The sequence below is a fragment of the Phoxinus phoxinus genome (assembly GCF_949152265.1).
Source record: "Phoxinus phoxinus genome assembly, chromosome: 3".
In the NCBI taxonomy this organism is placed as follows: domain Eukaryota; kingdom Metazoa; phylum Chordata; class Actinopteri; order Cypriniformes; family Leuciscidae; genus Phoxinus; species Phoxinus phoxinus.
In genome coordinates, this window is record NC_136878.1 from 42134603 (window position 1) to 42149035 (window position 14433).

Genomic DNA, 14433 nt, shown 5'->3' on the forward strand with positions numbered 1-14433 from the left:
AGCCTTCGGAGCTGAGGATTGTGGGTTCGAGTCCCATCTGGGTCATGTGAGACTGTGCAGAAAACTAGTGGCATGTGGCCATGCATGTCACAGTCTTTAATTGTCACTTGCTAAAAGGATCCTTGTACATGTTTCAAGATACAGACATTTGTCATTTCAGCTTGAACTTTGGAATGATTTCCAAGAAATACCTTTCTTCTAAAAGAGTATTGTGGGTTTGATTCACACTTGTTTAAAAGGTTTTTCGTGCTGGCGGGTGCATACAATGTACAGGCAATTTATTAGAATGTACTACACAAATGCAGCAGTACTAGTCTAGTTAAACTGCAATTGTGAGACAAGACTTTGGAGCTCAGCATTGTGCAATTGACTCATATCTAGATAGTCAAAAACCTTCTTCGGTTGTACTACCTACTATTTAAAATATTGTTTAATACTATGACTGTTATATTCTTGTGCAGAAATACCCATTTCGCTATCTTGAAATTGTGGCCCAGTGGCCTAATGGATAAGGCATCAGCCTTCGGAGCTGAGGATTGTGGGTTCGAGTCCCATCTGGGTCATGTGAGACTGTGCAGAAAACCAGTGGCATGTCACAGTCTTTAATTGTCACTTGCTAAAAGGATCCTTGTACATGTTTCAAGATACAGACATTTGTCATTTCAGCTTGAACTTTGGAATGATTTCCAAGAAATACCTTTCTTCTAAAAGAGTATTGTGGGTTTGATTCACACTTGTTTAAAAGGTTTTTCGTGGTGGCGGGTGCATACATTGTACAGGCAATTTATTAGAATGTACTACACAAATGCAGCAGTACTAGTCTAGTTAAACTGCAATTGTGAGACAAGACTTTGGAGCTCAGCATTGTGCAATTGACTCATATCTAGATAGTCAAAAACCTTCTTCGGTTGTACTACCTACTATTTAAAATATTGTTTAATACTATGACTGTTATATTCTTGTGCAGAAATACCCATTTCGCTATCTTGAAATTGTGGCCCAGTGGCCTAATGGATAAGGCATCAGCCTTCGGAGCTGAGGATTGTGGGTTCGAGTCCCATCTGGGTCATGTGAGACTGTGCAGAAAACCAGTGGCATGTCACAGTCTTTAATTGCCACTTGCTAAAAGGATCCTTGTACATGTTTCAAGATACAGACATTTGTCATTTCAGCTTGAACTTTGGAATGATTTCCAAGAAATACCTTTCTTCTAAAAGAGTATTGTGGGTTTGATTCACACTTGTTTAAAAGGTTTTTCGTGGTGGCGGGTGCATACAATGTACAGGCAGTTCATTAGAATGTACTACACAAATGCAGCAGTACTAGTCTAGTTAAACTGCAATTGTGAGACAAGACTTTGGAGCTCAGCATTGTGCAATTGACTCATATCTAGATAGTCAAAAACCTTCTTCGGTTGTACTACCTACTATTTAAAATATTGTTTAATACTATGACTGTTATATTCTTGTGCAGAAATACCCATTTCGCTATCTTGAAATTGTGGCCCAGTGGCCTAATGGATAAGGCATCAGCCTTCGGAGCTGAGGATTGTGGGTTCGAGTCCCATCTGGGTCATGTGAGACTGTGCAGAAAACTAGTGGCATGTGGCCATGCATGTCACAGTCTTTAATTGTCACTTGCTAAAAGGATCCTTGTACATGTTTCAAGATACAGACATTTGTCATTTCAGCTTGAACTTTGGAATGATTTCCAAGAAATACCTTTCTTCTAAAAGAGTATTGTGGGTTTGATTCACACTTGTTTAAAAGGTTTTTCGTGCTGGCGGGTGCATACAATGTACAGGCAATTTATTAGAATGTACTACACAAATGCAGCAGTACTAGTCTAGTTAAACTGCAATTGTGAGACAAGACTTTGGAGCTCAGCATTGTGCAATTGACTCATATCTAGATAGTCAAAAACCTTCTTCGGTTGTACTACCTACTATTTAAAATATTGTTTAATACTATGACTGTTATATTCTTGTGCAGAAATACCCATTTCGCTATCTTGAAATTGTGGCCCAGTGGCCTAATGGATAAGGCATCAGCCTTCGGAGCTGAGGATTGTGGGTTCGAGTCCCATCTGGGTCATGTGAGACTGTGCAGAAAACCAGTGGCATGTCACAGTCTTTAATTGTCACTTGCTAAAAGGATCCTTGTACATGTTTCAAGATACAGACATTTGTCATTTCAGCTTGAACTTTGGAATGATTTCCAAGAAATACCTTTCTTCTAAAAGAGTATTGTGGGTTTGATTCACACTTGTTTAAAAGGTTTTTCGTGGTGGCGGGTGCATACATTGTACAGGCAATTTATTAGAATGTACTACACAAATGCAGCAGTACTAGTCTAGTTAAACTGCAATTGTGAGACAAGACTTTGGAGCTCAGCATTGTGCAATTGACTCATATCTAGATAGTCAAAAACCTTCTTCGGTTGTACTACCTACTATTTAAAATATTGTTTAATACTATGACTGTTATATTCTTGTGCAGAAATACCCATTTCGCTATCTTGAAATTGTGGCCCAGTGGCCTAATGGATAAGGCATCAGCCTTCGGAGCTGAGGATTGTGGGTTCGAGTCCCATCTGGGTCATGTGAGACTGTGCAGAAAACCAATGGCATGTGGCCAAGCATGTCACAGTCTTTAATTGCCACTTGCTAAAAGGATCCTTGTACATGTTTAAAGATACAGACATTTGTCATTTCAGCTTGAACTTTGGAATGATTTCCAAGAAATACCTTTCTTCTAAAAGAGTATTGTGGGTTTGATTCACACTTGTTTAAAAGGTTTTTCGTGCTGGCGGGTGCATACAATGTACAGGCAATTTATTAGAATGTACTACACAAATGCAGCAGTACTAGTCTAGTTAAACTGCAATTGTGAGACAAGACTTTGGAGCTCAGCATTGTGCAATTGACTCATATCTAGATAGTCAAAAACCTTCTTCGGTTGTACTACCTACTATTTAAAATATTGTTTAATACTATGACTGTTATATTCTTGTGCAGAAATACCCATTTCGCTATCTTGAAAGTGTGGCCCAGTGGCCTAATGGATAAGGCATCAGCCTTCGGAGCTGAGGATTGTGGGTTCGAGTCCCATCTGGGTCATGTGAGACTGTGCAGAAAACCAGCTTGGTGGGTGCATACAATGTACAAGCAATTTATTAGAATGTACCACACAAATGCAGCAGTACTAGTCTAGTTAAACTGCAATTGTGAGACAAGACTTTGGAGCTCAGAATTGTGCAATTGACTCATATCTAGATAGTCAAAAACCTTCTTCGGTTGTACTACCTACTATTTAAAATATTGTTTAATACCATGACTGTTATATTCTTGTGCAGAAATACCCATTTCGCTATCTTGAAATTGTGGCCCAGTGGCCTAATGGATAAGGCATCAGCCTTCGGAGCTGAGGATTGTGGGTTCGAGTCCCATCTGGGTCATGTGAGACTGTGCAGAAAACTAGTGGCATGTGGCCATGCATGTCACAGTCTTTAATTGTCACTTGCTAAAAGGATCCTTGTACATGTTTCAAGATACAGACATTTGTCATTTCAGCTTGAACTTTGGAATGATTTCCAAGAAATACCTTTCTTCTAAAAGAGTATTGTGGGTTTGATTCACACTTGTTTAAAAGGTTTTTCGTGGTGGCAGGTGCATAAAATGTACAGTTAATTTATTAGAATGTACTACACAAATGCAGCAGTACTAGTCTAGTTAAACTGCAATTGTGAGACAAGACTTTGGAGCTCAGCATTGTGCAATTGACTCATATCTAGATAGTCAAAAACCTTCTTCGGTTGTACTACCTACTATTTAAAATATTGTTTAATACTATGACTGTTATATTCTTGTGCAGAAATACCCATTTCGCTATCTTGAAATTGTGGCCCAGTGGCCTAATGGATAAGGCATCAGCCTTCGGAGCTGAGGATTGTGGGTTCGAGTCCCATCTGGGTCATGTGAGACTGTGCAGAAAACCAGTGGCATGTCACAGTCTTTAATTGCCACTTGCTAAAAGGATCCTTGTACATGTTTCAAGATACAGACATTTGTCATTTCAGCTTGAACTTTGGAATGATTTCCAAGAAATACCTTTCTTCTAAAAGAGTATTGTGGGTTTGATTCACACTTGTTTAAAAGGTTTTTCGTGGTGGCGGGTGCATACAATGTACAGGCAGTTCATTAGAATGTACTACACAAATGCAGCAGTACTAGTCTAGTAAAACTGCAATTGTGAGACAAGACTTTGGAGCTCAGCATTGTGCAATTGACTCATATCTAGATAGTCAAAAACCTTCTTCGGTTGTACTACCTACTATTTAAAATGTTGTTTAATACTATGACTGTTATATTCTTGTGCAGAAATACCCATTTCGCTATCTTGAAATTGTGGCCCAGTGGCCTAATGGATAAGGCATCAGCCTTCGGAGCTGAGGATTGTGGGTTCGAGTCCCATCTGGGTCATGTGAGACTGTGCAGAAAACCAGTGGCATGTCACAGTCTTTAATTGTCACTTGCTAAAAGGATCCTTGTACATGTTTCAAGATACAGACATTTGTCATTTCAGCTTGAACTTTGGAATGATTTCCAAGAAATACCTTTCTTCTAAAAGAGTATTGTGGGTTTGATTCACACTTGTTTAAAAGGTTTTTCGTGCTGGCGGGTCCATACAATGTACAGGCAATTTATTAGAATGTACTACACAAATGCAGCAGTACTAGTCTAGTTAAACTGCAATTGTGAGACAAGACTTTGGAGCTCAGCATTGTGCAATTGACTCATATCTAGATAGTCAAAAACCTTCTTCGGTTGTACTACCTACTATTTAAAATATTGTTTAATACTATGACTGTTATATTCTTGTGCAGAAATACCCATTTCGCTATCTTGAAACTGTGGCCCAGTGGCCTAATGGATAAGGCATCAGCCTTCGGAGCTGAGGATTGTGGGTTCGAGTCCCATCTGGGTCATGTGAGACTGTGCAGAAAACCAGCTTGGTGGGTGCATACAATGTACAAGCAATTTATTAGAATGTACCACACAAATGCAGTTTTGATTCACACTTGTTTAAAAGGTTTTTCGTGGTGGCGGGTGCATACAATGTAGGCAATTTATTAGAATGTACTACACAAATCCAGCAGTACTAGTCTAGTTAAACTGCAATTGTGAGACAAGACTTTGGAGCTCAGCATTGTGCAATTGACTCATATCTAGATAGTCAAAAACCTTCTTCGGTTGTACTACCTACTATTTAAAATATTGTTTAATACTATGACTGTTATATTCTTGTGCAGAAATACCCATTTCGCTATCTTGAAATTGTGGCCCAGTGGCCTAATGGATAAGGCATCAGCCTTCGGAGCTGAGGATTGTGGGTTCGAGTCCCATCTGGGTCATGTGAGACTGTGCAGAAAACCAATGGCATGTGGCCAAGCATGTCACAGTCTTTAATTGCCACTTGCTAAAAGGATCCTTGTACATGTTTAAAGATACAGACATTTGTCATTTCAGCTTGAACTTTGGAATGATTTCCAAGAAATACCTTTCTTCTAAAAGAGTATTGTGGGTTTGATTCACACTTGTTTAAAAGGTTTTTCGTGCTGGCGGGTGCATACAATGTACAGGCAATTTATTAGAATGTACTACACAAATGCAGCAGTACTAGTCTAGTTAAACTGCAATTGTGAGACAAGACTTTGGAGCTCAGCATTGTGCAATTGACTCATATCTAGATAGTCAAAAACCTTCTTCGGTTGTACTACCTACTATTTAAAATATTGTTTAATACTATGACTGTTATATTCTTGTGCAGAAATACCCATTTCGCTATCTTGAAAGTGTGGCCCAGTGGCCTAATGGATAAGGCATCAGCCTTCGGAGCTGAGGATTGTGGGTTCGAGTCCCAGCTGGGTCATGTGAGACTGTGCAGAAAACCAGCTTGGTGGGTGCATACAATGTACAAGCAATTTATTAGAATGTACCACACAAATGCAGCAGTACTAGTCTAGTTAAACTGCAATTGTGAGACAAGACTTTGGAGCTCAGAATTGTGCAATTGACTCATATCTAGATAGTCAAAAACCTTCTTCGGTTGTACTACCTACTATTTAAAATATTGTTTAATACCATGACTGTTATATTCTTGTGCAGAAATACCCATTTCGCTATCTTGAAATTGTGGCCCAGTGGCCTAATGGATAAGGCATCAGCCTTCGGAGCTGAGGATTGTGGGTTCGAGTCCCATCTGGGTCATGTGAGACTGTGCAGAAAACTAGTGGCATGTGGCCATGCATGTCACAGTCTTTAATTGTCACTTGCTAAAAGGATCCTTGTACATGTTTCAAGATACAGACATTTGTCATTTCAGCTTGAACTTTGGAATGATTTCCAAGAAATACCTTTCTTCTAAAAGAGTATTGTGGGTTTGATTCACACTTGTTTAAAAGGTTTTTCGTGGTGGCAGGTGCATAAAATGTACAGTTAATTTATTAGAATGTACTACACAAATGCAGCAGTACTAGTCTAGTTAAACTGCAATTGTGAGACAAGACTTTGGAGCTCAGCATTGTGCAATTGACTCATATCTAGATAGTCAAAAACCTTCTTCGGTTGTACTACCTACTATTTAAAATATTGTTTAATACTATGACTGTTATATTCTTGTGCAGAAATACCCATTTCGCTATCTTGAAATTGTGGCCCAGTGGCCTAATGGATAAGGCATCAGCCTTCGGAGCTGAGGATTGTGGGTTCGAGTCCCATCTGGGTCATGTGAGACTGTGCAGAAAACCAGTGGCATGTCACAGTCTTTAATTGCCACTTGCTAAAAGGATCCTTGTACATGTTTCAAGATACAGACATTTGTCATTTCAGCTTGAACTTTGGAATGATTTCCAAGAAATACCTTTCTTCTAAAAGAGTATTGTGGGTTTGATTCACACTTGTTTAAAAGGTTTTTCGTGGTGGCGGGTGCATACAATGTACAGGCAGTTCATTAGAATGTACTACACAAATGCAGCAGTACTAGTCTAGTAAAACTGCAATTGTGAGACAAGACTTTGGAGCTCAGCATTGTGCAATTGACTCATATCTAGATAGTCAAAAACCTTCTTCGGTTGTACTACCTACTATTTAAAATGTTGTTTAATACTATGACTGTTATATTCTTGTGCAGAAATACCCATTTCGCTATCTTGAAATTGTGGCCCAGTGGCCTAATGGATAAGGCATCAGCCTTCGGAGCTGAGGATTGTGGGTTCGAGTCCCATCTGGGTCATGTGAGACTGTGCAGAAAACCAGTGGCATGTCACAGTCTTTAATTGTCACTTGCTAAAAGGATCCTTGTACATGTTTCAAGATACAGACATTTGTCATTTCAGCTTGAACTTTGGAATGATTTCCAAGAAATACCTTTCTTCTAAAAGAGTATTGTGGGTTTGATTCACACTTGTTTAAAAGGTTTTTCGTGCTGGCGGGTGCATACAATGTACAGGCAATTTATTAGAATGTACTACACAAATGCAGCAGTACTAGTCTAGTTAAACTGCAATTGTGAGACAAGACTTTGGAGCTCAGCATTGTGCAATTGACTCATATCTAGATAGTCAAAAACCTTCTTCGGTTGTACTACCTACTATTTAAAATATTGTTTAATACTATGACTGTTATATTCTTGTGCAGAAATACCCATTTCGCTATCTTGAAATTGTGGCCCAGTGGCCTAATGGATAAGGCATCAGCCTTCGGAGCTGAGGATTGTGGGTTCGAGTCCCATCTGGGTCATGTGAGACTGTGCAGAAAACCAGCTCGGTGGGTGCATACAATGTACAAGCAATTTATTAGAATGTACCACACAAATGCAGCAGTACTAGTCTAGTTAAACTGCAATTGTGAGACAAGACTTTGGAGCTCAGCATTGTGCAATTGACTCATATCTAGATAGTCAAAAACCTTCTTCGGTTGTACTACCTACTATTTAAAATGTTGTTTAATACTATGACTGTTATATTCTTGTGCAGAAATACCCATTTCGCTATCTTGAAATTGTGGCCCAGTGGCCTAATGGATAAGGCATCAGCCTTCGGAGCTGAGGATTGTGGGTTCGAGTCCCATCTGGGTCATGTGAGACTGTGCAGAAAACCAGTGGCATGTCACAGTCTTTAATTGTCACTTGCTAAAAGGATCCTTGTACATGTTTCAAGATACAGACATTTGTCATTTCAGCTTGAACTTTGGAATGATTTCCAAGAAATACCTTTCTTCTAAAAGAGTATTGTGGGTTTGATTCACACTTGTTTAAAAGGTTTTTCGTGGTGGCGGGTGCATACAATGTACAGGCAATTTATTAGAATGTACTACACAAATGCAGCAGTACTAGTCTAGTTAAACTGCAATTGTGAGACAAGACTTTGGAGCTCAGCATTGTGCAATTGACTCATATCTAGATAGTCAAAAACCTTCTTCGGTTGTACTACCTACTATTTAAAATATTGTTTAATACTATGACTGTTATATTCTTGTGCAGAAATACCCATTTCGCTATCTTGAAATTGTGGCCCAGTGGCCTAATGGATAAGGCATCAGCCTTCGGAGCTGAGGATTGTGGGTTCGAGTCCCATCTGGGTCATGTGAGACTGTGCAGAAAATCAATGGCATGTGGCCAAGCATGTCACAGTCTTTAATTGCCACTTGCTAAAAGGATCCTTGTACATGTTTAAAGATACAGACATTTGTCATTTCAGCTTGAACTTTGGAATGATTTCCAAGAAATACCTTTCTTCTAAAAGAGTATTGTGGGTTTGATTCACACTTGTTTAAAAGGTTTTTCGTGGTGGCGGGTGCATACAATGTAGGCAATTTATTAGAATGTACTACACAAATCCAGCAGTACTAGTCTAGTTAAACTGCAATTGTGAGACAAGACTTTGGAGCTCAGCATTGTGCAATTGACTCATATCTAGATAGTCAAAAACCTTCTTCGGTTGTACTACCTACTATTTAAAATATTGTTTAATACTATGACTGTTATATTCTTGTGCAGAAATACCCATTTCGCTATCTTGAAATTGTGGCCCAGTGGCTTAATGGATAAGGCATCAGCCTTCGGAGCTGAGGATTGTGGGTTCGAGTCCCATCTGGGTCATGTGAGACTGTGCAGAAAACCAGTGGCATGTGGCCATGCATGTCACAGTCTTTAATTGTCACTTGCTAAAAGGATCCTTGTACATGTTTCAAGATACAGACATTTGTCATTTCAGCTTGAACTTTGGAATGATTTCCAAGAAATACCTTTCTTCTAAAAGAGTATTGTGGGTTTGATTCACACTTGTTTAAAAGGTTTTTCGTGCTGGCGGGTGCATACAATGTACAGGCAATTTATTAGAATGTACTACACAAATGCAGCAGTACTAGTCTAGTTAAACTGCAATTGTGAGACAAGACTTTGGAGCTCAGCATTGTGCAATTGACTCATATCTAGATAGTCAAAAACCTTCTTCGGTTGTACTACCTACTATTTAAAATATTGTTTAATACTATGACTGTTATATTCTTGTGCAGAAATACCCATTTCGCTATCTTGAAATTGTGGCCCAGTGGCCTAATGGATAAGGCATCAGCCTTCGGAGCTGAGGATTGTGGGTTCGAGTCCCATCTGGGTCATGTGAGACTGTGCAGAAAACCAGCTTGGTGGGTGCATACAATGTACAAGCAATTTATTAGAATGTACTACACAAATGCAGCAGTACTAGTCTAGTTAAACTGCAATTGTGAGACAAGACTTTGGAGCTCAGCATTGTGCAATTGACTCATATCTAGATAGTCAAAAACCTTCTTCGGTTGTACTACCTACTATTTAAAATATTGTTTAATACTATGACTGTTATATTCTTGTGCAGAAATACCCATTTCGCTATCTTGAAATTGTGGCCCAGTGGCCTAATGGATAAGGCATCAGCCTTCGGAGCTGAGGATTGTGGGTTCGAGTCCCATCTGGGTCATGTGAGACTGTGCAGAAAACCAGTGGCATGTCACAGTCTTTAATTGCCACTTGCTAAAAGGATCCTTGTACATGTTTCAAGATACAGACATTTGTCATTTCAGCTTGAACTTTGGAATGATTTCCAAGAAATACCTTTCTTCTAAAAGAGTATTGTGGGTTTGATTCACACTTGTTTAAAAGGTTTTTCGTGGTGGCGGGTGCATACAATGTACAGGCAATTTATTAGAATGTACTACACAAATGCAGCAGTACTAGTCTAGTTAAACTGCAATTGTGAGACAAGACTTTGGAGCTCAGCATTGTGCAATTGACTCATATCTAGATAGTCAAAAACCTTCTTCGGTTGTACTACCTACTATTTAAAATATTGTTTAATACTATGACTGTTATATTCTTGTGCAGAAATACCCATTTCGCTATCTTGAAATTGTGGCCCAGTGGCCTAATGGATAAGGCATCAGCCTTCGGAGCTGAGGATTGTGGGTTCGAGTCCCATCTGGGTCATGTGAGACTGTGCAGAAAACCAATGGCATGTGGCCAAGCATGTCACAGTCTTTAATTGCCACTTGCTAAAAGGATCCTTGTACATGTTTAAAGATACAGACATTTGTCATTTCAGCTTGAACTTTGGAATGATTTCCAAGAAATACCTTTCTTCTAAAAGAGTATTGTGGGTTTGATTCACACTTGTTTAAAAGGTTTTTCGTGCTGGCGGGTGCATACAATGTACAGGCAATTTATTAGAATGTACTACACAAATGCAGCAGTACTAGTCTAGTTAAACTGCAATTGTGAGACAAGACTTTGGAGCTCAGCATTGTGCAATTGACTCATATCTAGATAGTCAAAAACCTTCTTCGGTTGTACTACCTACTATTTAAAATATTGTTTAATACTATGACTGTTATATTCTTGTGCAGAAATACCCATTTCGCTATCTTGAAAGTGTGGCCCAGTGGCCTAATGGATAAGGCATCAGCCTTCGGAGCTGAGGATTGTGGGTTCGAGTCCCATCTGGGTCATGTGAGACTGTGCAGAAAACCAGCTTGGTGGGTGCATACAATGTACAAGCAATTTATTAGAATGTACCACACAAATGCAGCAGTACTAGTCTAGTTAAACTGCAATTGTGAGACAAGACTTTGGAGCTCAGAATTGTGCAATTGACTCATATCTAGATAGTCAAAAACCTTCTTCGGTTGTACTACCTACTATTTAAAATATTGTTTAATACCATGACTGTTATATTCTTGTGCAGAAATACCCATTTCGCTATCTTGAAATTGTGGCCCAGTGGCCTAATGGATAAGGCATCAGCCTTCGGAGCTGAGGATTGTGGGTTCGAGTCCCATCTGGGTCATGTGAGACTGTGCAGAAAACTAGTGGCATGTGGCCATGCATGTCACAGTCTTTAATTGTCACTTGCTAAAAGGATCCTTGTACATGTTTCAAGATACAGACATTTGTCATTTCAGCTTGAACTTTGGAATGATTTCCAAGAAATACCTTTCTTCTAAAAGAGTATTGTGGGTTTGATTCACACTTGTTTAAAAGGTTTTTCGTGGTGGCAGGTGCATAAAATGTACAGTTAATTTATTAGAATGTACTACACAAATGCAGCAGTACTAGTCTAGTTAAACTGCAATTGTGAGACAAGACTTTGGAGCTCAGCATTGTGCAATTGACTCATATCTAGATAGTCAAAAACCTTCTTCGGTTGTACTACCTACTATTTAAAATATTGTTTAATACTATGACTGTTATATTCTTGTGCAGAAATACCCATTTCGCTATCTTGAAATTGTGGCCCAGTGGCCTAATGGATAAGGCATCAGCCTTCGGAGCTGAGGATTGTGGGTTCGAGTCCCATCTGGGTCATGTGAGACTGTGCAGAAAACCAATGGCATGTGGCCAAGCATGTCACAGTCTTTAATTGCCACTTGCTAAAAGGATCCTTGTACATGTTTAAAGATACAGACATTTGTCATTTCAGCTTGAACTTTGGAATGATTTCCAAGAAATACCTTTCTTCTAAAAGAGTATTGTGGGTTTGATTCACACTTGTTTAAAAGGTTTTTCGTGGTGGCGGGTGCATACAATGTACAGGCAATTTATTAGAATGTACTACACAAATCCAGCAGTACTAGTCTAGTTAAACTGCAATTGTGAGACAAGACTTTGGAGCTCAGCATTGTGCAATTGACTCATATCTAGATAGTCAAAAACCTTCTTCGGTTGTACTACCTACTATTTAAAATATTGTTTAATACCATGACTGTTATATTCTTGTGCAGAAATACCCATTTCGCTATCTTGAAATTGTGGCCCAGTGGCCTAATGGATAAGGCATCAGCCTTCGGAGCTGAGGATTGTGGGTTCGAGTCCCATCTGGGTCATGTGAGACTGTGCAGAAAACTAGTGGCATGTGGCCATGCATGTCACAGTCTTTAATTGTCACTTGCTAAAAGGATCCTTGTACATGTTTCAAGATACAGACATTTGTCATTTCAGCTTGAACTTTGGAATGATTTCCAAGAAATACCTTTCTTCTAAAAGAGTATTGTGGGTTTGATTCACACTTGTTTAAAAGGTTTTTCGTGGTGGCAGGTGCATAAAATGTACAGTTAATTTATTAGAATGTACTACACAAATGCAGCAGTACTAGTCTAGTTAAACTGCAATTGTGAGACAAGACTTTGGAGCTCAGCATTGTGCAATTGACTCATATCTAGATAGTCAAAAACCTTCTTCGGTTGTACTACCTACTATTTAAAATATTGTTTAATACTATGACTGTTATATTCTTGTGCAGAAATACCCATTTCGCTATCTTGAAATTGTGGCCCAGTGGCCTAATGGATAAGGCATCAGCCTTCGGAGCTGAGGATTGTGGGTTCGAGTCCCATCTGGGTCATGTGAGACTGTGCAGAAAACCAATGGCATGTGGCCAAGCATGTCACAGTCTTTAATTGCCACTTGCTAAAAGGATCCTTGTACATGTTTAAAGATACAGACATTTGTCATTTCAGCTTGAACTTTGGAATGATTTCCAAGAAATACCTTTCTTCTAAAAGAGTATTGTGGGTTTGATTCACACTTGTTTAAAAGGTTTTTCGTGGTGGCGGGTGCATACAATGTACAGGCAATTTATTAGAATGTACTACACAAATCCAGCAGTACTAGTCTAGTTAAACTGCAATTGTGAGACAAGACTTTGGAGCTCAGCATTGTGCAATTGACTCATATCTAGATAGTCAAAAACCTTCTTCGGTTGTACTACCTACTATTTAAAATATTGTTTAATACTATGACTGTTCTATTCTTGTGCAGAAATACCCATTTCGCTATCTTGAAATTGTGGCCCAGTCGCCTAATGGATAAGGCATCAGCCTTCGGAGCTGAGGATTGTGGGTTCGAGTCCCATCTGGGTCATGTGAGACTGTGCAGAAAACCAGTGGCATGTGGCCATGCATGTCACAGTCTTTAATTGTCACTTGCTAAAAGGATCCTTGTACATGTTTCAAGATACAGACATTTGTCATTTCAGCTTGAACTTTGGAATGATTTCCAAGAAATACCTTTCTTCTAAAAGAGTATTGTGGGTTTGATTCACACTTGTTTAAAAGGTTTTTCGTGCTGGCGGGTGCATACAATGTACAGGCAATTTATTAGAATGTACTATACAAATGCAGCAGTACTAGTCTAGTTAAACTGCAATTTTGAGACAAGACTTTGGAGCTCAGAATTGTGCAATTGACTCATATCTAGATAGTCAAAAACCTTCTTCGGTTGTACTACCTACTATTTAAAATATTGTTTAATACCATGACTGTTATATTCTTGTGCAGAAATACCCATTTCGCTATCTTGAAATTGTGGCCCAGTGGCCTAATGGATAAGGCATCAGCCTTCGGAGCTGAGGATTGTGGGTTCAAGTCCCATCTGGGTCATGTGAGACTGTGCAGAAAACCAGTGGCATGTCACAGTCTTTAATTGCCACTTGCTAAAAGGATCCTTGTACATGTTTCAAGATACAGACATTTGTCATTTCAGCTTGAACTTTGGAATGATTTCCAAGAAATACCTTTCTTCTGAAAGAGTATTGTGGGTTTGATTCACACTTGTTTAAAAGGTTTTTCGTGCTGGCGGGTGCATACAATGTACAGGCAATTTATTAGAATGTACTACACAAATGCAGCCGTACTAGTCTAGTTAAACTGCAATTGTGAGACAAGACTTTGGAGCTCAGCATTGTGCAATTGACTCATATCTAGATAGTCAAAAACCTTCTTCGGTTGTACTACCTACTATTTAAAATGTTGTTTAATACTATGACTGTTATATTCTTGTGCAGAAATACCCATTTCGCTATCTTGAAATTGTGGCCCAGTGGCCTAATGGATAAGGCATCAGCCTTC